Source organism: Haliaeetus albicilla, chromosome 19, assembly GCF_947461875.1.
Source record: "Haliaeetus albicilla chromosome 19, bHalAlb1.1, whole genome shotgun sequence".
Taxonomy (NCBI): Eukaryota; Metazoa; Chordata; class Aves; order Accipitriformes; family Accipitridae; genus Haliaeetus; species Haliaeetus albicilla.
The window spans coordinates 6,567,682-6,594,081 of record NC_091501.1 but is presented as its reverse complement, the minus strand read 5'-3'; positions in this window follow the sequence as shown (position 1 = coordinate 6,594,081).

The window sequence follows — 26,400 nt, the reverse complement described above, 5'->3', positions numbered from 1 at the left end:
TGGTGGCCCTGGCGTGGAAGACACACAGCACCTACCTCAGCCGCATGCTACCTGCTCAGATACGTGCCCAGCTCTCTTACGCTCCTCGACAAGATTTTAGCCAGGTTACACAGACTGGCATATAAATACAGCATAGTCTCAACACAAAAAATATGAATAGCCAAGCTTCAAACTCAACACTCTATTTTCAGTTCAGTGGAATCTCATTTGACCTCATCTTTCACGCCCTTCTGCTCCTGCAGTACCTTAGTCCAGGCGTTATATTTTATTTTAATTTAATCTGATCTTAAAAATAATATAAACCAGCTCTGGTTTGAATACCTGACTGATTTGTTTTGAAGATGCTCTTCTGAGCTGACTGTCTTTTCTTCCCATTTCCCCTCCTTTACCAGAAAAAGATTCCATTGACTGGTCAGACAGAGAAATATTTCTGAAAGGCAAGCAGCTAGATTTCTGGGAAAGGGAACAGCATATTTAGAAACTTCCTAGAGATGACAAAAAACTATATGAGGGTGCCAAAACCATGGTCACTTACGAGAACTCTTTTAATATATATCTACAGAAACAAGAATGACAAAGACAAAGAAAACAGGAGAGGTAAAGAGGGCAGGAAAATTAATTCCCCAAGTATTAAATGTTTAAAGACAGAGTATTGGTCATTTAGCACAAGTGATTTCCCCTGCTAACCAGGAACGCGATAGAAACAAAAATCAAAATTTAACTCTGCTCGATATACATTGTCCCAGCTTGATGCTGCAAAGTACTTTTCATTACAAGCCAAAAGAACAGCCCTCACTGATGCTTACTTGAATGTCTCAATTTCTGGATTAAGCTGTCCCATTGTTTTGAAGCATAGTTATGGTTTAGAGATCAATGGGACATAGACTATCCTAATCTACTATGAACAGCCTGTAGCGGCGAAGGGATACTCTGCACTAGAGAGCCATCTAAGTCTTCTAATTACTTCGGCTACTGATAGATTGGCTCTTACCCCCTTGAATTCCTTTGTCACCGAGGAGTTAAAATTCATGAGCGTCTACGCCGCTGAATACTTACTCCAGTGCTGCTATTTTCTGCGCCAAGCTAGCCATCACCGCAAAGAGTCGGAGGTCTGTTAGGCCATCTGTTACATAATAGTCAACAATCTCTAAAATCTGGGGAAACAGAGATGGAGAGAGCAAAGATGATGAAGGGTTTAAAAAGAACAGATTGCTGCTTTGCTTGGAGGGGAGGGAGGCAGGGGGAAGGGGGAAGGGGGGAAGGCCGGATAATAAGCCCTGATGGAAGCAGAGACAAGCCCGATTAGCACAGCCAGCAAAACAACCCCCCAAAATATTAATGCTAGTCTCCAAGGAAGTTGACAGGGACACCAGACTGGTGGGGAAAAAAAATGCTTTGTGGCAGGAAAGCTGAAGGAGGCCCCGAAAAATTGCAGCTATAATTTAGGCATTGCCATACACAACTAGGCACTGAAGATTCTTTGAGAACACCCTCTAAATCAGCAGAGAAGCCCACCCCAAATCTTTGTCTCTTGGTGTTACACAAAACGCTTTCTGGTGTACCACAGGAAAGTAAGTGTAATTTTTTTCCTTCCACACTTGTTCTTTCCCCCTCCCTTTGCAAAGGAGGTGTTTGCTGATTTTTAAGGCATCAGAATGGTGAGGACTTGCAAGTAGGGCTCAGCTACCTCATATTTGTCTTGCCACACGTCCACATTTTAAACAGCTCTAACTATATCAGGTGCAAAATGCTCTCAGGAGACATATTATCCATTTAACTGTCTCTGCAGCCATTGAAATAGTACCAGCAATAATACTGGCTGGGTGAGCCACCCAGCTGTACTAAAACTCTCCTAACGTGAGTTGACACCTTGCCTGCTCTGTCCGGTCTTATTCTTGCTCCACTTGCTAATGCTTGCAGAGCTTAGACTACCAGCAATAAGCATCATGCTGGTGTTGTCTTGATTTTCTTGGCATATGGGGACGGGCCAGCCTAAATGCACTGCAGGTCTCATCACCAGACTCCTTGGAGCTCCTTCCAAATGGATGTCCGTTCAACATCAAGGTCCAAATTTTACCCCCAGCCTCTCTCAACATGAAAGACCACTGGGAACTGAAGGTCTTACAGCAATTTCAAGCAGTTGTTTCTGCTTGAACAGCAATGTGAAACAACAATCAGACTTTCAGTTTCAGGTTTGTCAGCCCTCTTTGTCCTTCAGGGGCTGATTGCTGCCCACAGGACTTCTGTGGCCTCTCACAACATGAAAACACATGATCTTAACTCCTGTGAAGTTCATATGCTTCAGAGCATCTCTTCAGACTGAATTGGATTTGTACGTGCTCTCCTGCTCAGGTGCTTTGCTTTATTGCCCCTCTGAGCTTTGCAAATAATTTTTAAACTATGGCAGAAAAAACAATACATGGCTGCTGAGGAAGGGAGAGGAAAGGGATGTTTTCTGAATGCACATATAGAAACAACTAAAGATGTATGAATAACTTTGCTGCTTAACTTTTCATATCACAGTAACCGCTGCCAAAGCAAATACATCATAATGGAAATAATTAAAATCTGTGCTCGTTCATTCATTGTTGTTACTATAGGGAAAGGTGGTTCACTAACTGAGATCCAAGTGCATCATGTAATGCATCCCTCTTAACTGTATTAATGGATCACATAAGATAATGCTGACAGATGGAAAAGATGAGCTTTATAGGTCTGATAAAAATAAACAATAAATGCAGGCGCTACTGAACTGGATTATCATCGTGCAACATGAGTTGTGTAATGATGTTAGCACTGGCGCCTGCTGTAGAGCCGATGCTTCAGAATACTAACATCAAGCCACTTGATACGTGTTTGATAACTAAACAAGTCACATCCTTTGCAGAGAGGAACAAATTGCAATGGAGATGGGTTGTGGGGCTCCAAGTTTCAGGTAAAAATCTGCCCAGATAAATTCCATGCAAAATAATTGTCCAAAAGACTTTCTTCCTTTAATCATATGAAATATGTGGTTGGAGCCTTTTTTCTTTATTTTTTGAACATCCAAATAACTTGGTCCCTGCTCTAGTGTTAAAGCCTTGTCTAACATTTCGTGCTGGGAATGCAAAGCAGGACACCATGTACAGTAGTACAAATAACACTTTATTTACAGTTTCATGGCTTTCAGATTTCCTGTCTCCATAATCACTTCCTACTAATTTCCTTCTGTTTTGTTTGAAATGGTAGTCTTTTCAAAGAAAGTGCCCAAAGAAACAACGCCTTTGTAAGGTTTGGATTAAATCACGGAGGTTTTTATACTTCTTTTTCTTGATGTCTGTATTTCCTAGTACCGGTTTTCTGTATTAACAGAGTTTGTGCTGTCTGTCTGGATGGTTCAAACAGGATCATGATAAGAGAACTGCAAAAAGGCCAGCAGTGAAGGGCCAAAGTCTCAGCTGGAGGAAGCTGGCACAGCTCCACTGATGTACATCAGCTACAAACCAGAATACTTTGAAGAGCCAAATGCTTTAATGCTGGACATGAAAATCTTTCAAGCACTACCATGAAACTTGGAAAATTTGCTAATACTTGAGCATGTACAAAACATTTCGATATAATCAAATGTCTGTGTTGTGGGAAGTAAATAAAAGCACCTAACACAGAGGTGGAGTTGCTATACAGGGAGACTAGCTCGGTCTGAAACTAAATCCACAGAGTATTTGACATATTTTTATCTTGTCTAGTGGTTTCAGTTGCCTAATGAGTAACATCTCCTACAGCTATATTTAGACTCCTCTACATTATGCCAAGTTGGCTGACCAAAATGGGACAGATCCCAAATCCTTTTCAAAACATAGCTATCAGTTGAAAAAAAGAAAAAAAAAATCTGTGCAAAGACCTAACACTGAGTAGCAGGAGTAGACTGCACCCTTAGTGTTGTCTCTTGGTCCTGTCCCAACCACTCAGCCAAAATTGCCTGTATAAGAACCAAGGCAAAACCCCAATTTCCACTGCTGACCTCTGGCCTTACCCTTCTTTCAAAGCTTTGTTTTTTCCCCAGGCCTTTCAGACCTTTAAAACCACTGTTACTTCCAAAACTGAAGAAAAAGAAAGTTGCATTATTACATTTATTACTTGGGTTACGTATGGAATTGTTTAATAAAGAAATATCTCACACGTGCCAGTGCTGCTGCTGGGCAGGTTGCTTTCCTTTATCTAAGGGGAGCTTTAGCCAAACAAGTATCACAAATAAATGATGAATGTATGAATACTGGAAATGTTTGCCACCCCTTCTCACACCTTTCCAGGAATGGATCTGTTGGCTTTACTTATGCTGTAAGTCAGTGCTTCTGAAGGGGCAACTTCTTTCCAGGCCATCAAAACTTGCCAGTAGGTCAAGTACCCATCTTCATCAGTATCAGACTGGAAAGAGACTCACAATATTAGTTTTCAGAAAATTAGCCAGTTGCCTCTGGGCAGAACTCCAGTGTCTCAGAAGTGTGGCTTTGACAATGCATAGTTAAGCTCTGCTTTCATTTTTCAAGCTGAGGGAAACCCTCAAAACCTCTCACCCTTTCCCTTCACTGAGCACAAAAGCACAGTAGTTTAGCTTTTTTTGGCTCCACACCACCTTCTTCACCAATTAGTCATTTCCCAATACATAATACAACAGAGTAGCAGCAGCAGAAAAACCTTGAAAATTCAAAAAATCATGTGAATATAAAGCACTGCTGAAAGAAAGGACTTGACATCTGTCTATGACTTGCCATTACACTGAGCTAACACATCCTGTAAACTCTACAGTCTTTCTACAGAGACACTAATGTTCATTAAGTTTCTCAGTGAGATGATGCATCAGATATGTCTAGCACCGTTCAGCTGAAACGGCGTTATGATCTTCTGGAGAAGACATGTAGACAGAGAAAAAAAAGACTTGAAGAAGCAAGAATTGATGTGGTTTTCAGCCTCTTTTACCCAAACCAACCTTTTTTACTTAAAAGCCATTCACATATACGACTATTACCTTTCTCTTTTTTTTTTTGTCACCTCAGCTGTCTCTTACAGTGCACTCCCTCCAACCAAGTCAGAGAGGTCTCCTGTGCATCCCCTGATGTTTCCCTGTCTGAGACTCGTTCTATTCTCTTTTCTCCTCTCTTCTCTCTTCTCTCCCTACAGCCTAAACAGATTTCCTCAGTCTTCAAGAAGTGTCATCCCCACCTCTTCAACACAACCTTCAAGGTCTTCTCTGAATCTAATGGGTCTAGCTACAGCACCTAGCAGAGGAAGAAACTGTGCAACTCCCTGGTATGATAGTCTAGAATAACTCAGGGCATCCTGAAATAAACAGCATAACTCCTGTCATAGAGCTTCAGTGCTTACCTGCCTAATATAAGGAGCACCCAGCTTTTGACTGGAAAAGACATTGCGATAACCTGCAGCATTCTTACTGGATTTGAAAGATCCGAGTCACACAGGAGATGACGGTCATGTCTGCATCACAAGCTGGAGGATGACGCAGAGATCCCACAGCTGATGGAGACCTGAACTGCTATACCCACGTGTTCCAGTGTGTCACAGCCTATGCCAACCCGCACGGGTCTGGGAGTAACTTCTCCACAGTCAGGACAGTGCTGCTCTTGAATTCCCACACCTCATCCCCAACAGGACACATTAGGCTGTGCACCTTTAAAGAAAGCTGTTGAGTTTCTGGGCCTGCTTTGCTTCACGCCCAGCTGGGTTAGCTCCCTCTGGACCGCAGATCCTTACGCATCCTATTTAGAGGTTTGCAGGAGTTAAGGTAAGTAATGTTGACCAGTGGAGAAAATCTGTTCACGTAGACAGCATGTTTTTATTACACTTGAAGCTTTACCATTCTCATCTGTCTTAGTCAGACTGACATACTGACTTATATATGCTCCTTATAGGATCGATATAAAACATTCCCTCTTCAGATTCAACAGTCCACACAGGACATGGTTTAGGGTTGTGAGCTTTCTTAAAAGTTTGTGCTCACTCCTCTGTTTACTGGTTCTCCAGGAGTTAGAGCAGAAATGAGATCAACGCCCTGGTGTTTTAGGGATAGACAGAAGGGCTTTAGCTTAAGTAGGGGCAGGACTGACCTCCTGGAGACTTTTATCAGCCTCTGCTGGTGCTTAGAACCTCCCCCCAAGAATTCATAATGCCAATTTAAAAAAAAGCAAAAACAAACAACCCCAAACAAAAAACCTTACTCCATGTTAAAGCAGGTCTTGTTCACAAACTAGGAAAATCTTTTGTAGGAAAGGGCTAGAAGCCCTACTGCTGTAATGCAGAGACTGGGCAAAAAGAGCATAGTTTGTGTTTTATGGGGAGAGAGATTGAGAAGGAAATATGAAGGTATTCCCTGCTTCTTACAACCACAAAGTTGTGGATTCCCTCCCCTGCTCTCAAGTTCACCAGCTGCACTGGTTTATGCTTGGGGTTCAATCAAGACCATAATCTAGCAATAGCATTAGGGGAAAGAAGCATGGAAAGGAAGTCTAGAGTGAAAAAATAGTCTCAGGGATAACCTGAAACATGAGCATCCTACTTCAATCAACTTTATATCCCAAGTAAGGAACGTGTAAGGGTGAGAGCTTAGCAAAGCTCTTCAAATATGCCTTTGATCTGTTCAGACGCTAAAGGGAGAGTCCAAGGCCAGAAACGTGGCACCCGAGGGAGCCTTTATCCAGAGAAAGGTGCTCTGCAGGTCCCTACGGAATGAGAAGAGGGGCAGAAGCTGTGTGGGAGGTGTTCTCCAGCTGTGGAGAGATGCAAACTCTTTGCTGCTGTCCTAATATTTCACACCCCGCTCCAGGCCACAAGACAAACAAACCCGGTGTTGTTTCAACTGTCTCATTTGACATGGTCTAACGTTACAAGAAGTGAAAGAAAAACTTAGCACCCCCTCCCGCCCCCCTCCTTGGACCAATTGAGCTGTCACTGTCTGCACAGAAAGTGATTGTTCAGTCGAAAACACATTTCGGCCCGATGCAAACTGAACAGTCTTGAAAAGTGGAGTTTCCTTTTGTGCTTCCCCTCCAAGAAAAGTGAAAGGCGGCGAGAAGAGAGGCAGGAGGGAGGGAGGGAGGTGACCGCTTTGCACTGTCGGCACTCCCTGCTGCCTGCTCCGTAGCTCGCCCTCGGCAAGCGGCCCCAGAGGCAGCACGCCGTGGCCTTCCCAGTGGGGTGAGCGGTCCTGCGCGGGCAGCGACAGATATATGCAAGGGGAAATGTTCAGAGGGAGCTGGAAGAAACTGTCGGGGTGATGGAGTTTCAAAACCAGAGCTTTCCTAAGCAGCGGGTTGTAGCCTTCGGTTAAAGTTTATCTTCCAGAGGTTGGTAGCTTAGCAACGAGGATTTTTTTTATTTGTTTTATACACACAGAAGAAGCAGCATCAGGCGTGTCAGAGTACAGATGTGTCAAGGCATCAGGGAAGAATCACCAGGGAACCGTGATTTGCAGCAGAGATGCACAGGGATATCCTTCTCTGGCAACACACGACTTTTTCCTTCACACATAAGAATGAGATAGTCAGGAAATGGAAATGATTTTCAAGATCCTACCCAGGGTGAAGTCTCTTCTGTTCAATTTTACCAACACATAATGCTAAGAGCCTGTTGTCAGTTTTAAAGATGTCCATGAAGTTTCCTTAATGTAATCGACTTCCTATTTTGAGGACTATCTCTGACTACTAAAGCTCACTTTAATTTGGGTGCAGAATAATGTAATATATGAGATAAAATTAGGGGAAAAAAGCAAGTCATACATGCAAGTAGCAAATAACTGCTCTGCCATCATACTAACTGGGGATTTGTAGCTTCTTGTCCTTTTGGAGCATAGCTGGACTATTGATCTCTGTCCCCATTCAACATCTTCCCAGACAGCAGTTTGCACTTTAGGTTCAGTACTGAAAATCAACAACAGAGAAGCTGTCACATCCCGTTACATCAGTTCCTTCATTCACTGCCTTGAGAACCTGCATGCATAGCCAGTATCCCTTTCTGCTCAAGCCAATAAATATTTTGATGGCTGACTACCAGTGCATTTCACAAACTCTCAACAGAGCAAGTACAGCAGCAGAAAGGAAAAGATGCCATAATTACTCACAGATAATGAGCTCAGGTTCTCACTATACATTTACATCCCTCCCCAGTGCTAATGAATTCATTACGTAGCAAGTGTTGAGTAGCACAGGGGAAAGCACACTTTACACAGCCAGTCTGACGAACAGCTCTGGCACTGTTGCACAGGTCACCCTCTGCTCTGATACGTTTTTACCCTAAAAAGGCGAGAAGTCAAAATTCTCCACAGCTTTCTCTTCAGCAAAACTTAAGGCAAGCAAAGCAGGGGTACCCTACACCAGCAGATGCTTGGGGGACCACAGAGTACCTCCATGGGACTCTGCCTGCTCTCCTTGCACCAGCAAGGCACGTGGTGAACAAGGCAGGGCTCCATAAAAGAGGGGAGCTGTCGCCGTTAGCACAAGGACATTCCTCTTAGAAACTTTGAAAGAGAAGCAAACTGCACAGAGCTGCCCTCCCCAGCTAGATAAATTTGTGCAAACAGCCCTCAGCCCACAGGTTGACACAGGTCTTACTGACACTGGCAGCACCACGGGGTCGTTGGCACACAGATGATCTGGGCCTGGCAGCACGCTAGGGACTAAGGCTTTTGTTAGACTCTGCCACAAAGATCTCGTTGTTTGGAAGTGTGTTTGAGCAAGTTCAGTTGTCAGTGTGGAAACTGATGTAACTGTGCGACCGGAAAACATAGTTCCTTCTTCATATCTAGTCACCGCGCTGCCTTTCACCATCTTGGAGAAGACTGTCTTTTCAGCAAAATATCGTGGAAAGAGATTAACTGCAGGGGGACTTAGGAAACCCCTAGGATCAGCTTGCCAAATCCTAACATTCAAATGTCTTAAAGCAGACCCCTCCAAAACCAGAAGACTTGTGAACATGTCATGGGTTTGTAGTGGCGGTGGGGGTGGTAGAAAGGTTGGTGTATTGCTGTATTTAGTTTTACGTCTTCAACTTCTCTCTCTCTTAGACACACACGCAAATACAGACCTTTCACAAGTTAAATGTTATACAACAACATGAGTTTGTCAGGTTTCACAAACATTTATCCTGGGAAAACCAATATTTCTACTTCTTGCAAGTGCTCCCAACAAGCAGAAGGTCCCAGTAAAACTGCAGTGGCACCTCACCTGAGAAAAATGTCGTAATGGGAGTAAATGTTTACACTTAAAGAACTTCATTGGATTCAAAACTGCCAACTTGCCAGATGAAAATCTTCCATAAGCAATGATCCATACCATCAACAGTTGAAATTTTAGGGCCTTGTTTTCTTGAAAGGACAAGCTTGTTTTCTTAAACCAAATTGTGACATCTTTGCACTTCTGCCAAAGGGTCTTTCGTCTCTGCAGCAAGGCAAAACCACCTTCATTACTCGAAATACAACTCAATAAAGTGTCCCCGTCATAATGTAAGAGAGATAACTCTCACTAATCAGCACACTTTCTTAAAAACACAGCCCAAATGATACAAATCAGCATCTAAATGCAATTCCAGACTCAAAATTCTGAATGAAAAGTGACTCCCACAATTACAACTATTCCATCTTTGAAAGAGTAGGTTGAGAGGACAAGAGAAAAGAAGGGCATGGAAGGAAATAGAGAAAAACAGAAGAAAGAAGGACATCTGTGCCATAGTGAGTCACAGGTTTGTCAAAGTCAGAAATATTGTCAGGAGGAAAGAATCTTGTAGTCCCTTTCCTCTTCCTGGCCAGCGGCACCAGACTCAGGTGAGCAAACACCTAGCAGGAGAAGCGGTCATTCAATTAGAAAAAGGTTAAAAAGGAGAAGGATCAGAGTCTCTCACAGAATTGGATGTTATTGAGGACTGGAGGGGCAAAGTACAGGTGAATGTCCAAAGGCACATATTTCAGGATTAATAATAGGATTTTGTGCTGTTAGACAGGGACATGCCAAATGCAGGTGACAGAGGAGCTGGAAGTTCTTGTGAAATCCACCAAGCAAGAGAGAAGTACGAGCTAGAAATAGGATGCAGATGTGAAAAATGTGATGTAAGGTCTGTCAGGGGGGATATTTCCAGTAGAGAACCACTAGTAAGTAGCAGTGGAAAGACTTTATTTGTGCTGATAGCTGGAGGTCTGGTTACCTGCCTTCCAGACTGTCAGAGCCCTTCCTGAGCACCCCAATGGGCTCTGCCACTGCTCTCCTGCTCCTGGGACCTGGGTTGCTCCAGCATGGGGTCAGCCCTGACACGGCACCGTTGGCTAACCTTGCTGATCAGACCACCGTGGAAAGGACTGCGAGGAGCCTCATCGGGGCCTCAACCGAGGCTCAGGATCTGTGTTTAAGCTCCGACACTTGCCCTTGGTCCCCGCCGGAGCGACATTGTTGACCCTGACCTGCGGACTGACTTCTTGGCTTGACCTCAGACCTACCTCATTGCTATGGATGTGTCTGCAGTCACTGGGCTGCATCTGAGCCTGGTGACCGCCGGTGGACGTGCCCTGCTCACCGCTTTTTGGCACTGTGGGACAGGGGCATTGCCAGAGAGTCCACGGCCCTGCCCGCCCTGCCCTCGCCCTCGACTCCCGGCTCCCCTGCCCTTGCTGCGCCCCGGTACGGGAGGAGTTAGTCAATCTGGAGAAGGGTCAGGGTGATGAGAGGAGCATGAGGGAGACTGAAGGGGCTTGCTTTGGTCAGCCTTGCAATACCACAGCCGAGCTGGAGCACAGCTACCTCAATAAATATCTCCAAGGTAAGCAGAGGGAAAGAGGAACAAGCTAAATGAGTGGGCAATGTTAGCATGAAAACAAATGTAATCTGGAAATTAGACACAGATTTCTTACCACCAAAGCAGTCCGGGTCTTGAAAAGCCTGCTAATCAGTGCAGCGGGAGCAGGAATGACAGCTTTCAGATGGACCCCAAGCCGCTCACGGAAGAGATTAAACGACACGGAGAACGAGGGCCAGATCCAAGGTCTCCTTTGTGCAACGCCTATGGAAGCTCAGCAATGCCCAGCGCACCCCTGAGGCGGGCAGCAGGCTGGGAAAGGGGGGATAACCTGTTGAGACCCAACTCTTCTCGCTTGCCTTTCACCACAACCTTTGTGCCTTGTTTCCCTGCTTCCTTCTTCACACTGCGTATTCCTGGGGGTGTGATTCCACCACAGCTGGCTAAGGGAAAAGAGGTAGAAGTCCCCATTTATCTTTCTGGCAAAATTCCCCCTCATTTTAAAACCTTTTTTTGATATTTAGTGCTACCATGCTCATTTTTGGTGCGTCTGATTCATTCCTCACTTCTTTACCTAGCAAATACTGAAGTTAATTACGGTCGGCTCGCTGCAATCGACAATTTACTCTGCGCTGTTCTCTCACGGTGAGCTAAAGAGAAAGCCTGAGTCCATATTTGAAATCCTCATTCAAATACTGCTTTCAGTCAAGCAGTTTAAAATTGCTTTTGGGGAGGGAGAGGAGAGGGAGGGAGCTCGCGGGGAGTGTGGTCTTGTATTTGGTGACTGCTACAGAGCTGGAACAGCATGGGGAAGGAAGGGCCTGGTTTTTGCTATCCATAGTAGGGAATTTAATTTAAGGCTGATATGTTGCTGGTTGGAAATATGTATTAAATACCCAGATGCAAGAGAAATGGGTACAGAAAAGAGCAAAATAAATACAGGATATTGGCTCATCTATTCAGAGGGCTGATTTCCCAAACCTGGCACATTGGGGATTCACTGCCTGCCCTGATTTTGTGTGTCACTGATTTGGCTAGGATCTAAACACAGAGCTTCACAGTTATTGAACCACTGTCCCAGACCCAGCCAAGGCTGAACACAAAGCAGGCCTGAACAAACCAGCAGGCAGACTACAAAGGAAAAGCAATTGTTCTGCTTAGCAGCCGCACTGTTTCTGCTATGCTTAGCATCGGAACAAGTTAATTTGGGAGCACAATCTTCTTAAAAGGAAGCGTTTCTCAGCCCAGCATCCCTAGGTTTCATGCAGCGTGCTGCCCTTTTCACCAAGCATGAGCCACGGATGCTACTCATGATGTATTTTTTTTCTGTGCAAGTAGTATAAAAGCTTCTGATAAAAATCAGCTCTCCTAGACCTCCGGCTGACATCTTGTTAAAAACTGACGTCATATTCGTCTGTCATCGTTGGCTCTCAAGGAAGTTTTTGCCATGATTTAATAAGCAAGAGGAAGGATTTTACTGTTAAGACAAAACAATAAACTGCAATATCAAAACACTAATACAATTTTTCCTCCAATAACCTTGGTCTAAAGTACTTGGTCTTAACTGACCCTTCCGAGAGGTAAGAACAAATCATCACAAGTAAAAATCACGGCCAAAAAATAAAAAGCAGAGCCTCTGAACACACGTAAACTGTCCATGGCTCTGTCCTGGTTAATGGAACAACATAGACCACCGGTACCCAGAAACTTGGCCAACAGCAGTTGAGCATCCCAAGAGCCGTGAGCAGGAGCAAGGAGGGAGCACCTGCAGCGCACGGACTCACCATGCTGAGACCAGCAGTACCTGGCAGGGGCCGGAGGAGCCCTCAGGGTGGACAAACTCCCTTGGCGTAGGGGACGGAGGGAACCGTCCTTCGAGCAGCACAGCGCAGGCACCCGCGTCCTCTCCGCAAGGTATGCAGGCAGCCCTGGCAGTAAGGAAGGGATATGGCCTTGTCTTTGCTACAGTGACCATCTTCGCATGCTTTCACGTTTCCTAGGGGCAACTAACATAAATTAGAACAATTTTTAAACCCCTCTAAGCCATTCAGGGCACCCAACATCTGGCTGCCAGAGATGGAGCCTGCACTTTGCACTCGCTGCTGGCTGAAGCTGTGCACTCCTTGGCTGCATCAGCTGCTCCTTGGCTATCCACGGCAAGCTATCCCATAGCTGCATACCACTATACTTTGTCCTCGCACATTTTTTGTGAAATAACAGCGTGGCAAAATGCCACAAAAGGAGAGCAAGCAGCCCCTGGGACCCACTCTTTCTCACCTGCCAGGGAGCAGGGGACACTCTGGGGAACACAGAGCTCTAAATTACACTCCAGCCTCATTCACCAGAGCCAGCCAGCTGCGCAAAAGCTGAATGAAGACCTCCGAACCCGGCCCCACGCGTGGGTGTTGTGGAGGCAGCCGGGGCCAGCGCTGCCCCTCGGCCGTGCCAGGGCACCGGCTCCGGGGCCGTCAGCTGGCATGGTGGAGAGGAGGCACCGAGCCTTCTGCTCAGGCACTGCGCGCAGGAACAAAACGGGGGCTGGATATAGCACCCTCATTCAAATAGCACGGTATTTTAGCACCAGAAATAGTATCTTTTTTTTTTCTTTTTTTTCTTTTTTTTTTTTTCAGAGAAACTACTGGCAGAGAAAGATACAACTTAGCATGAAAATAGGTATCAGAATAAGGCCCTAGCTGAATAGTCAGTACTCTGCATAATTCTCTCTTTTCATCCCCTCAGCCTCGATCCTCTCCAAATATTCAGATCAAATTCTGCAAAGGAGCTCCAGCATTTTGGTCATTGAAGCTGGAACATTTGGATTCTGCCTCTATCATATCCCTCTATTTTGAATAAAATCAGCTCTCCGATTTCAACATCAGGCTAATCATGAAGTCTCTGTCCCTTTCTCTCTCTCTGTCAAAGATCAAAGAACTGAAAGAGATATACTTGCTAGTAAAAGAGAAAAGAAATATACTATTTTAAGGAAGGCATTCATTTCCCCTCTCTGCTAATATTTTGTACGTGAAACCTCTTACTCCACGTTCAGCATATGTAAAAGCATGTAAAGGGAAGAATAGAGAGAAAACCAGAAGTCAGGATAAACTGTGGAACGGTATTACTGCCATTTAATGGCAAAAGTGCTTTACACGCTGTCTACATTTAAATGATGCATTGCTAGACAATGGAGAGGGCCAGCAGAGGGAAGTAGTCTAAAATTATAAATGAAAATTACAAATTACAAGCAAAAATACAGAACAGGAGACAAACCCAAGCATGCAATTTTCATTTTAACTCTCTGGGCAGTATAGTAAAAGGGCTAGCATACACTCCCATCAAAAGCAGTGGGAATAACCCTGAGAGCCATCTTTCTCAAATCACAGATGAATTCAAATGGGAAGAGGCACGCAACAACAAAAAAAATAGTTGTTAATGCATAAAACTACTGTATGTCTTCCAATAGCTGGACTCAAGAACCCTGGTTAAATACTGACTTTCTTTCAGAGTCAATCAGATAATAAGACCCCTTTAGAAGCACAGAATAGTTAAATTCATCACCATAATTTAATTGTAGAAGGTTATTAAAGAGCACTTCGACTCCCCTCCTGCTTCGGCGCTGCTTTTGTGTATTAAACTCAGACTAATCAAATTGCAGATTCCAAGAGTACTGTATTAGTCATCCCCATCCCTTTTAATTTGTTTAATGGCCTCCTTTTTTCTCCCCCCTCTTGTGTGTGTGTTCTGACTGGCTGTGCGGCGCTTAGGCTCACGACATGTAAATAAAGAATGGATAGGGGAACAGTTCGTCGAAAAGAATAAAGCGTGCCTCCATTCTAAAGTTACATTTGATGTCAGCGTAATTCATGGGACGTGTACTGCAAGCAATGGTGCTTATTATTTCTGCTTAACTGTCTACAGACACAGGAGGAGAGGGGAGAGGGAGAGGAAAAAAAAGGAAGAAAGAAAAGAAAAGAAGTCTGAATTTACACTTACCGCTTCAAAAGCCCTTTTGTGCTTCGCCAACTTCTCCTGGCTGAAGATGCAGTATTTTGCCAAAAAGTCGACTGCAAGAGCAGACAAAAAAAGGATAAAATAGCCCATAAAAGAACTCTTTTCCCCACTTTTCCTTAAGCATTTTTGTAAATTGCTATAAAGAAAACTATTTTTTAAAATGCACAGCAACGCCGGCTGCAGAAACTTCCTCTTGTAGAAATTTCAATTTATGGTTTGCTTCTTGTGTTTTGGTTTTTGGTTTTGTTTGCCTTGCTCTTTCTTATTTGGAAAAGTCTTTTCACCTGGCCCAGGGCACAAAGTCAAAGTTAGCTCTGAATGGGAGATGTTTAACATGTATAACACATAAGAGCTCCATCCTGGTCAGGCAGTAGTCTGGGAGCGTGGCGAGGGCTTGTTGTTGTTTGTTTTAAATGTCCCAGAAAAGAACCTCTTCAGACTTGAGTTCTGCAGAGCAGGATCCTCCATATATACTCCCAAGTCCAAAGGTACCAATAGAAACTATATTCCTTTGGTTTATTCCAGTCAGAGGAGACAGATATACCAACATAAACTTTTCTCTTCCAGCATTAAGTAGCTATACCACAGCAATTACACACCTTTTCCTATTTTTCTGTCTTGACTGAGATCAAGTAGGACACATTGGACCATTAAAATACCATACGTGATTCCCTCTCCTCAAGTTTTGTTTTTGCTTGTTCCCAGGCCTATCACCCAAGACGACAAGGACCTTGAGTTATCGGTGTGTATGCAGCTGGCCTTGCTTCCTCACACCTAACACAGCATGAAAAACTGCTGGAAGTGGGATGAGAAAATTGGAGGGAAATGTCAGGTCATGCCACAAACACAGGCTGAGCTCATGAGTTCTGTGAATGGTGCCAACAGTCACCTCTGCATTCAAACTCCTCCTAACACTTATTTATTCCCTTCTAATTTCTTTCTCTGTGTCCCTAGGCTGCTGTTTCTATCACTTCATCATCACCTTCATATGAAAGAAAGTCCATTTTCACTTCAAGGGAAACTGCCAGCAAATTCAGGACCTGATGGGGAAAAAGTGTTGGGACTCAGCTCTTCCAATTTCCTGTTCATTTAGAGTGAGAACTGTAAAACAGAGGTAATAATTTGCAAAAGGGTACCAGAAAAAAATTCGGGGTTATTATTGTTACCATCATCATCATTATCGGTAACGTTATTTTACAGTAAAGAGAAAGGGAGCGATTCACAGGGTTGTGGCAACGCGGTATTCTGACTGGTATCTAAACAAGCTCGCAACATCAATCTCCTGCTTCTTTTTAAAAGAGTACATTTGTCTTCAGGTTGTGTTTTGGGGCATGTGCAAGGTTCCTATTGGGAGGGAAGGCTCATTGTTTGTTTATAGCTGTGTCCTAAACAGTACAAAAGGACAAATAAAGATGCCGAAATGCCATTGTTTCTTATCCTATACGCTCCAGATGAACCAAATCTGTATGATAACAACAACAGCAAAAATATCTTGGCTTTCCATGGCAAAACAGCAACAGAGTTTTCTATTTCAAGCGCAAATTGACAGATGCTCCAAGATTGTTGTTATCACATGATGTGCTTCTGAATTCAAAACTCAACTGCAATACTGAAAGGAATGGGAAAACTAATTTCTGGCAAAATTGGTTTTGCACATATCTATCTTATCAGCAGCATCTGAGAAAGATTTAAGTCAAAGAGGACCAACTGCACTAGTGGCACACCTTCTGGAAAAAAATTGCACCATGCTTAGTACTAACCACTTCCCCAGGACCCAACATCTATTTTCCCCACAAGAAATTTTCAGAAGTTGCCCTCTTTTGTTTGCAGACTGACATGGGTTTGGGAGATGTAGATGTTCCAACCCTCTGTGAAACATCACTTACAGGATGATCTGCATTGGCGCCATCTGGTGATTCTGGAAAACAGCAAACCATAAAAGAAAATGTGTCATGTTTGCTCTTAATAAAATCTTGACGTTTCTTCTCACCGAGTATTTCATAACGTTGCAACTTCCCTTTCAACTGAGTTGCTAACCAAATAGCCCTGTAACAATTTGGGGAGGGGGAAGAGGGAGGGTCATCTCCCAGAAACAGAGGATCAGGAAGGCAAGCTTTAGTTTTTATTTAATCAATTTTTAAGGTCACATGAGGCTCTTAGATCACCTACTCCCATTTGGTGCATAACAAAGGCCAAAGGATGTCACATATCCCTGGGTAATCTGTCCAATTATTTGGACCTAGCTAGGGCACAGTTTTCTGGAAGAGTGTCCTGTGTTGATCTGAAGCTGTCAGAATATGGAGAATCCCATATGGATGCATGGTACATTATTTCTAAGTTCAATGTTTGGTTTACGTGTCACTTGAACTTGTGTTTAGTCTCAACAACAGCAGTTTTTGCAAGGCTAAAGAACCCTTTAAAATCCAGTATATCCTCCCTGTAAAATTACTTATATGCTGTAGTAAAGTTCACGCTCAGAGGAAATTAGGTGGACCTCTGTCAGTATTTCTGTCAGACATTTTTACCAATCCTTAAAGGATTTTTTGGTGATTCTTGTCCCCTCTACAAAGGTCAATGTCTTTTTGAAACACGGACACCAAAACGGTACGGACAGCCTCACCAGCAGCATAGATCTCCTCTTACTTATTATTTCCCTCTGGTATGGCCAAAGGGGCAAACAAAGAGCGGTTTGCCATTCCAATCTTGGGCAATAATTTTGACTTTAGGGAATGGGTTTTCTCCAGCCACCTTCCTCATGCATCTGTTTCTCTCTGTCTTTGTTTATTCCCCCTGTCCCCAGGAAGTTTCAAAATCGTCGATCAATTTTGACCAAGTGCGACAGAGGCGTAGAGGTTTGACAGGAATTAAGTACCTACAAGTTTCATGAAAATAGGCAGCAGAGTAGAGGGAGGGAGGGAGGCCCTATTAATTCCCTCATTGAGGGAAAGACCTCAGCATGAGCTCAACCTTTGTTACAGCCTGGAAATCCACACGAGAGAGAGACCCTGGAAAGCAGCCATCATTAGTAGCACCGCTCACGGAACCACCTGTTTAATTAATTATTCTCTGCCGTAAAGAACCGTTTAAAAACAGCTCCGTAGCTTTCAATATAAGCTTGCTTGCAGTGCCCCCAGTAGGAGTCACGGAGACTGAGGTCAGGGGAAACTGGGCCCCACGTGCATTGTACCTCTCATAATACACACCCCTAAAAGGCTGCTAGAGGTCTTTGGGCTCGGGCAGATCCAAATGTGGGTCTGCCATGTTCGTCCCTCTGTTGCTCAGTACTCTGCAGCCAGGCACACTCTTCTGCCCTACCACCATCAGGCTCCATCTCCGCTCCCCGTCTTGACTGGAGAGCCCAGAACTGGTGACAGAAGTGATTGCATCCAAACTCATGCTCAGGCCCTCTCTCCGTAGCTATTCAGTTCGCACAGAGCTGAGGAAAGCCTAAGAAAAATCAGCTGCCAAACTCAAAACAAATCTGTACCGAGCATGTCTGTACTGAAACAGTGTCCTGAACTGGCCAGGTTTAAGGGACGGTGAGAGGGTGCAGCCCTCAGCCTGGACTAGTTAGTCACCCTGCGCCAGATGTCGAGTCTTGACTCCAAAGCATGTAAGGATTCTAGCTTTGCAGCAACACGGTTGCAAGGCTATTAGTTCCTTAGCAACAGGTAATGTACTTTTGCCTAATGTTGAGGAATAAAAAGACTGGTTTTATTGAAACTGGAAATCATTCTAACCAAATATTTCAGAGAGGATTGCAAAACTAAAATTTAATTCCTTAAAAGAAAAAAAATAGTAGCTAGTACTAGACTTTTCTACTCCAGTATTTCTAAGATCCTACCTCAAAAAGGCACTTAAGAGAAAAATAAGACATATATTACTGCAATGGAGAATAGGAAAATTAGTCTTTGCTCCTTTGTTCACAAGCTGTGCACCACCTGTGGCATTACTCCATACACACGCTCATGCCTGTATAACTGCTTTCTGCACTCCTCCTGTGTGCTTCATCGAGTACACAGGAGATGTCCCATGAAAACAGGCGTAAGTTTGCAGAAGGAAAGGGCCTGGCAGATGAGTATGAGCAAGGGTAGTTAGAGGAAGGGCATGTCAGATGCCAGGGAAATAAAAGAGGACTCAGGACACATCCAGAGGGAGCACCCAGGCTGGGAGGAGACTTGCATGGGGACCTTGTGGCCATGCAGAGCTCATGGACCACATCAGCTTTGGCAGCACACCCCATTCCTGAGAAGGGGAAGGTGGCTTACTTTGCTTTTGTAAACTAAAAATCCCATACTCACAGTAAGCTTTTTATATTAAAAGAATATTAAAATTGAAAAGTCAAGTACTTAAAGGCTAGGAAATTATGGAAAATACTATAGTACCGCATTCTGAAAGGCCACGTCATGATGCGAGAAGGAGGGTGGAAGTCAGACTATTCTGGAAACTTTCGCTTTGGCCTTTCAAAATGTTTCAAAACGAGAAAAACTGAGGCAGCTGTAACATGAAGTCAGTAGCAACCTCTATTCCTACCCAGCTCCATAACTTCCAGTTAGTTTTTGATTACATCTGTTGTATGTTCTTAAAACTATAAAGAAGATCTTGTAACATTTTATGAATATCAAAGGATTAACCCTCTTAACCTTCCCTGAACAACACATTATTCCCATTTTACAGATAGGGAAATCAAGAGATTAAGTAACATTTCCAAAGCCAGGAAACATGGTGGTAGCAGACACAGAAAATCACTGCTCTTCAGCCCTGTGCTTTAACTGGAGACAATGGTCTCCCATGGGATATCTGTGTCAGAGCTTTGAAGGACATCAAACTACACCAGGCTGTCAATGGAGATAATGGAATAATTGGCAACTGTGTCTGCAATGCTTTTCCTTTCAGGAAAGCTGGATTAGGATCTTCAGCCAATTAAGTAATGCTGTTGACTGGGCAATCATAGATGTTTATGAGACAGATAGAAAGGAAACTACAAGGGAAAGAATAATCAGGGGCTCAATTAAATACTAAACCCAGTATACTACTTACAAGGAGCTGAAGAAGCTTTGCTGGAATAGAAACTACGTTATGTTGGGACTTGACCATTCAAACATCAGGGCTGGGAACGCAAACCTCCAGATTCCCAGCAATAATTCTGAAATATCACTATGCAATTCATTGCATTTGCCCATGCAGTTAACACCCTTGCTCTTCAGAACCAAGCATTTCGTATGGAACCAGGGGGCAGAATAATACTGTGTAAAGATATAAATTGAATGTCAAAAGTATATGCACAAGCACACACACTTCTTCCCCAAAATCAGCCCACTTTAAAGAAAGTCCATCAATATTTTGCAAATGCAAGGGAATTCTTTTCTTATTTGCATTTGACCATCTTCAAAATCTCATGTTAGTATTTTTAACCAAAATAAATGATTTTAACGTACCCTGTTACAAGAAAAATATGACAATTCATTCAATAAAAAATGCTTCCTAAATGGGTCTTTCCAACACTTGTACAGGTTTTCAGTGTTTGCCATGAACTGTGTGCAGAGCTAGATTTAACACATCAGCCCTGATAGATAAAAGCATAGAATAGGTTCAAGGGTCTGTAAAGTCTGTACTCCCATGCTACACAAGTAAAAGCAAATTGAGGCACGCAGCAACACTGTTTCATATGAAACAGAAGACCTTTTTTCTAGGGTAAGGGGGTCCAAAGGGCACCTCCTTTTACAGGCCTCCCCAACAGACACTCCTCTAACTCCCAGGTGTGGCATCCATGAGGCGTTGTAAATAACTCACTTTATTCCCCCTCGAGAAGAAATACACCTTATAAATTTAAGATTCAGACTTTGTTCTGAAACGAGTTTCTCCTCGCTTCTTCCCCTTTCATCTCTCACACACGTACACATAAACACAGAAATGCTTATATTTTGGATACCTCTCCCTAGGTTATGCAAATGTTACCTACTCTTTGCAAATAAGGGTGTGAATGCCACTGTAACAGCAAAGGACAGCCAGTCTGCAATTCCTTGAGCTCTGCTGTGTAATAGGAAAAGCCAAGAGGGAAAAAATTCAGCTGCATATCATCAAACTCAACCTCCCTGGGCATAAATATATAAATGCAGCCAATTAGATAAAGATTGAGAAGGTAAGACAAGATTCTTAATAAAGTGGGATGAAACTGAAGGAGGTCTATGTGTACCCCTCACACATGCCCAATAGATGGGAAGGACAATCTATTTCACAGCACCTGTAGCCCTTGATATAACTTACACGTTACCGTATTGTGTAGCTCAAATAATGGCATCTGTTATGAAAAAATCCATTTCTCTTAAGACCCCATTCTTTTTGGAAAGGGTTAATTTTCTGACACTAGTTTTTCCTTTGCTAGCCCAGCTGCCCTGTCCAGTCATGCTTTCCTGCCATACTTTGTGCAAGCCAACATGCCAAGTTTGTCTTCACTTTTACCAAAGCAGAGGTAGACCTGCACCTTTTTACACCCTCCTAAAGACTTCCTGCTGGCTTTCAAACATGGTCTGGCTCTATAATATCAGGCAGACCTTCTGATTCATGCTGCTTCTCTCTTGTGCTTTGCTGGTTAGGCACAAGCAGAAGAATAAGGATTTACAGAAAGTTGTTATGCTTTACCTCATTAGGGCTTAACCTTTCAGAGTGTATTAAAGTTCGATAGCATTGTAGCTTGATACCTGGCTTTGCAACTAAGTTTTCTTCCAAGATGCTCTGTCCACAGAGCTGTGGGTCATTGGACACTTTTCAGTTTCTTACCATCAAAAAAGCATCAGCAGAAAAAGCCTCGGTGATCCTGCTTTTTGAAAACAAACAGGCAACCCAACTCACAACAGATACTCTCATCCTTGGCACCGATGTAAAGGTTTACTAGTGAGCGTGAGAGAGTTTGGGGGCTTAATTCTTCACTTGCATGAACTTCTGGGGTCAGCTGGCAAAAACTTGACCAAATCAAATCAATTCCAAGGCAGCGCCTGTCTTGTCAGGACAAAATGGGAAGCCTTTTGTTTCTGTGGGACTTGGGCCTTATCAGCTCATTCTGTCACTCACACTTCCTCAGCCCACTTGCAAATCCTCCTGGATTTACTGCAGATGTATGAAGCTTGCTGGAAATAATAGTACAAGCAAAGAGGCTAGTCAGCTATCAACTCCAAGCTCTGGGTAATACCAATGGGAAATTATTCACACAAAAGGTGCACTGGGGTGACAAATGAAGAGTGTGCTTTGGCCCATTGAAGATGCTAGGAGCTTGGACAAAGCTAACACACTAATACCAAACAGCTCGCTTTATCTGATTACATACTGAGCGCTTGCCTCCCCTTCCCCGATACCAGCACCCTGCCCACCCCCTCACACCTTCCCTTAAAGGACACAGGTTGCTTTCTTCTACACCATGTAGCATGAAATGGTAATCTACAGCATGAACCTGTCTAAAAAACCATTACCTTCGCCTCTCCTTCCCCAGAAGACATCTTTAATGTTTAAACGCAGCAAAACCAAAGCGTTCCTCAACAAAACGGGAGAAATGTGAACAGAGATTCATGCTATGTTTTCCCCTATCTCCCACCCACACCACTGAGACAAGGAAATCATTCTTTTTCCCCCTTTTTAATATTAATTTAATTTAATATATCCACCCATTATTGTATACTCACACCTTCCTTTTTTTCTGAAGTTCATAAACACACTTCTAATGGGCGTCCTGCAGGGGCCGCATGGAAAGACCAGTTTGGCCCTTGAGTCAGTTGGTAAGCAGCACAGTCCACCAGTCCCCCCCACTACCACTGTTTCCCCCCAGGAAAGGACGCTCCGTGAAACCAGCATGGGCTGAGCCTCCCAAGACCTGACTGCCCAGGCTCTTTTGGGTGAGTCACGCAATACCACGTTAGGCATGGAGGCAACATCTAGGTGTGCTGTGAAGGACCTTGGGAAATTTGCTAACTTCCATGGGGCTGAGCTCCTTAGTCAAATTGTGGGTAATTTTGGCAGTCTGTTCACCTAAAGCTCATAAAGTGCTCTGAGGTAAATGAGCACAATGGAAGATTTAAACAGTATCAGAAACAAAAGAAAACCTAACAATGGCATTAGTCTACTGACAGTCAGAAGAAAGGATATAAATGCCAATAATAGCAACAAAGAAAAGTCAAACTGCTCAATATATAGACCTTTGGTGTAATTAAAAACCCACCAAACTGCTATACTGACCTCACTGATGTAATGAAATCATAGGATGATTATGAAGCACCTTCCAGTGTATTAGCAGCTTACAGGGGTATTAAAAAGCAAACACAAAAGTTAGACATCAGCCAACCTGGAAAATTGTTTCCAAGAGTTTTAACAGAAATTGGAGCAGTTCTTTGGCTCCTCACTTACCGAACACTGAGGAAGCACCAGAGCTGGGAAGAAAGCTAATACTGTGCCACTGTTTAAAAAGGGTAAATGGCACGACCCAGGTAATTATAGACCTGTCAGCTTGACATCAAACCCAGGCAAAACAGTGCAGCAGCTGATAAGGGATTTGATTAATAAAGAATGGAAGGAGGGAAATATAATTAATGCCAGTCAACACAGGTTTATGAAAATAGATCTTGTCAAACTAACTTGATTTCTTTTTTGGATAAGATTACTGGTTTGGTTGATATAGGTAATAGACTCAGGACTTCTACTGTGCATTTCACTTGGTATCACATGAAATTTTGATTAAGACACCAGAATGACACAAAACTATCATACTACCTATTCAGTGGGTTAACACTAGCTGACAGGTCTAAAAATGTAATTACAAGTGAAGAACATTATTGAGCTGTATCTGGCCCACTCCTATTTAACATCTTTGTCAATGATGCAGGAGAAAAATTTGTCAGCAAAGACCACAGAGGGCCAGTTGCTCGGGAGGATGATATACTATTAAGCAGCTTTGTTGCTTATCCAGAGTAATCTGGATATGAGCTTTGAAGTGACCAGATGTAAGGACTTCCTAATAGAAAGAGCCAAGGGTCATAATGAATAGTCCACTGAACATGAACTTCCAGCTCAATACCATGGCCAACAGCTCTAATACAATTTCACATGAATAAATCGGAGAATATGAATGAGGCCTAGATTTGTTACATTACCCCTGGATGGAAACAGGGTCCCTGGAGATGCTCTCAAGGCCTGATTTCCTGACCATGTACAAGGAAAAGACTCAAGCACCATCCCTAAGTGTCCTGCCAGTACCCAGACAGTATGGAAGGCAGGGCTGCAGGGATGGTATCTCTCCCTTATTGCACTATTCAGCACACCTACCCAGCAAGCATTGCTTCCATCTGGAGCTGCCCAAGTTGGCTAAAATGCCTACAGCGTGGCCAGGTCACATCCAGCCACATTTCTCCACAGGTTGTGCAGTTTTCCATGAACACGATCCTGCTGTGGTTAACCCCTTCACCAAAATCCCTTGGAGCCCATGGCTTGGGTTACCTCCTGTTCCCAAAAGGAGGCCCATGCCCTTTCCTCCATATGGAGATGTACAACATCTATAGATGGCATTACAAATTTGCCAAGGTCTTCCAAAACCAGAAGCTGCATGAGCACCTTGTTACCTGGCTGGTCCAACAGGGATAGAGGCCGGGAGTTGTCTGAGGGTGCATTAAAGGTGTTGTGTGTGGATGATAGTTCGGGTGATGACATGCTCACAGAGGCAGCCCTCAGAAGTGAGCGATGTCCACATAGCCTTGATGCGATGTTGAAGGCAATATTGCAGAAAAGCTGTCCAAGTCCCTCTTCACGGTCCACTTAAGAGGGGGTCAGAGAAGAGCCGTGCCACGCAATGTCAGCAGAGCAATGCTCTCAACTATGTAATTGCTGAAGAGTCTTTCATTGTGACACTGAGTGATGATTATATCAGACATATTCTGAGACGCAGAGAAGCATCAAGGCACCCTCCAAGCATGAAGTTAGAAAGCTGCTCCAAGGGTCTTCATTTAGTGAATTGTTTCACTAATGTAAGGATTAGGACTGGGCATTCACTGGCTTGCACCATTTCCAGAAAGACAAAGCTGAACAAGTGACAACATCCAAGATGACAGCTTGGAATTTGCCCATCAGAATGAACTGCTTTCAGTTCTATGTAAGGGAAAAAACAGGCTCGTGACGCCACAGGAGTGAAGATGCATTCAAACTGCAGTTGTAACTTCTGTGTGGTGTCCCAGATGCCTTGTGATGGAGACAGATTAATAAGCAGTTGCTAAATTTCTGACTTTGCTTTCATGCAGAAAAAAATCAAAGTAACTTTTTTAGTTTATTTTAGGATCCTGTTAGGTACAGCTCTGCTTTAGATTTAACACAAACATTTCTTTCTAGCGATATTTTTGGCATTGAACAAAACCTCAGCCTTTGTTATATTTTTATGGTGCCTGTTCTTTCAGAGGTATTTTAATGCGTATTGTTGTTGCTGTTTTAGCAAGTGTTGCTCATTTTGTCAGAAGCAGATGGTGTTTGCTGAATTCTGTTTGTTCCAAAAATAAGCAACATCCAACTGTTCGCTACAGAGGTGTGAAAAAGGAAAGGCCTGATGCATAAACACAGTTTCTCCCTCCTACTTCCCCTTGCTATTCTTCTGCTGAAAGGAACTGCTGCTGTCTCGTTACCAGCCTGCACAACTCTGGAGTTCATGCTGTCACTCTACCAGAGAGGGCACACAGCTCCAACCAGCATCCCTGCCAGAGCAAAGCAGTAGCTACAGCTCCTGGGAGGCCAGCCCAGAGGGCTTCGTAATGGTTTCTTTGCAGTCCACCGAAGGAGGAAGACACTTCTTACTGACTAGTGTTAGCAGGCAGCCTAAATTAGGACACATCAGGCTCCCTCTGCGGTCAACGGAGAGAAGCTGGCTTTTCCAGACAGGTAGCACAAATTATGTCTCTGCGGACTAATGAGAGAGCCTATAGAGACTCCTTTCCAACTTACGGTTTCACGGGCAAATGAGGTCTCCACTCTGCTGACCTCCCTCCCTGTGTCCCTGGGCAGGAACAGCAGTGCAGAGGCTTTGCAAGGTCCCAAGGGATGGATGCTCCTGTGCAGATTGCTCTGAAGATCAGAGGGGAACCACTGGTTTCCAGGACTGGGCTCTACCAGGAGGAGGGAAACGTGTCAGGGATGAGAGGACACGTACAACCTGACTCTCACCTAGAAGCGCGGAACAGTGCATAGCAGCCATAAGGAGCCAGTTCTGGATCCATGTGATCATCTTTGTGAAACTAAAGGCACATCATTATAAAAATGATCTATAACAACCTAAGCAGGGACAAAACCCTCCAAGCAGTGCATGCCATGATCCCAGACACCAGCTCCACACCTGAGGTTTACTCCCCAGGGTTAGGCACAAAGGCCCAGGAGCAGCAGCTCGTTGGGTCCTTGCAGCCAGGAGCTGCACCGGGCTATCTACACGCATCCGAAAATACCAATATCAAGCCCTCCCCTGGTATTTGCACCTCCACTGTGGTGGTTTGTGCATAGTCCCAGCTGGGGCTTTCTCTGGCCTTTGCTCCACTTCGTTAATCCTCCTTGTGACATGACCGAGTCAGGACCCAGTTGCTTTGCTTTGTTTAGACTCTTAGAAAGTGC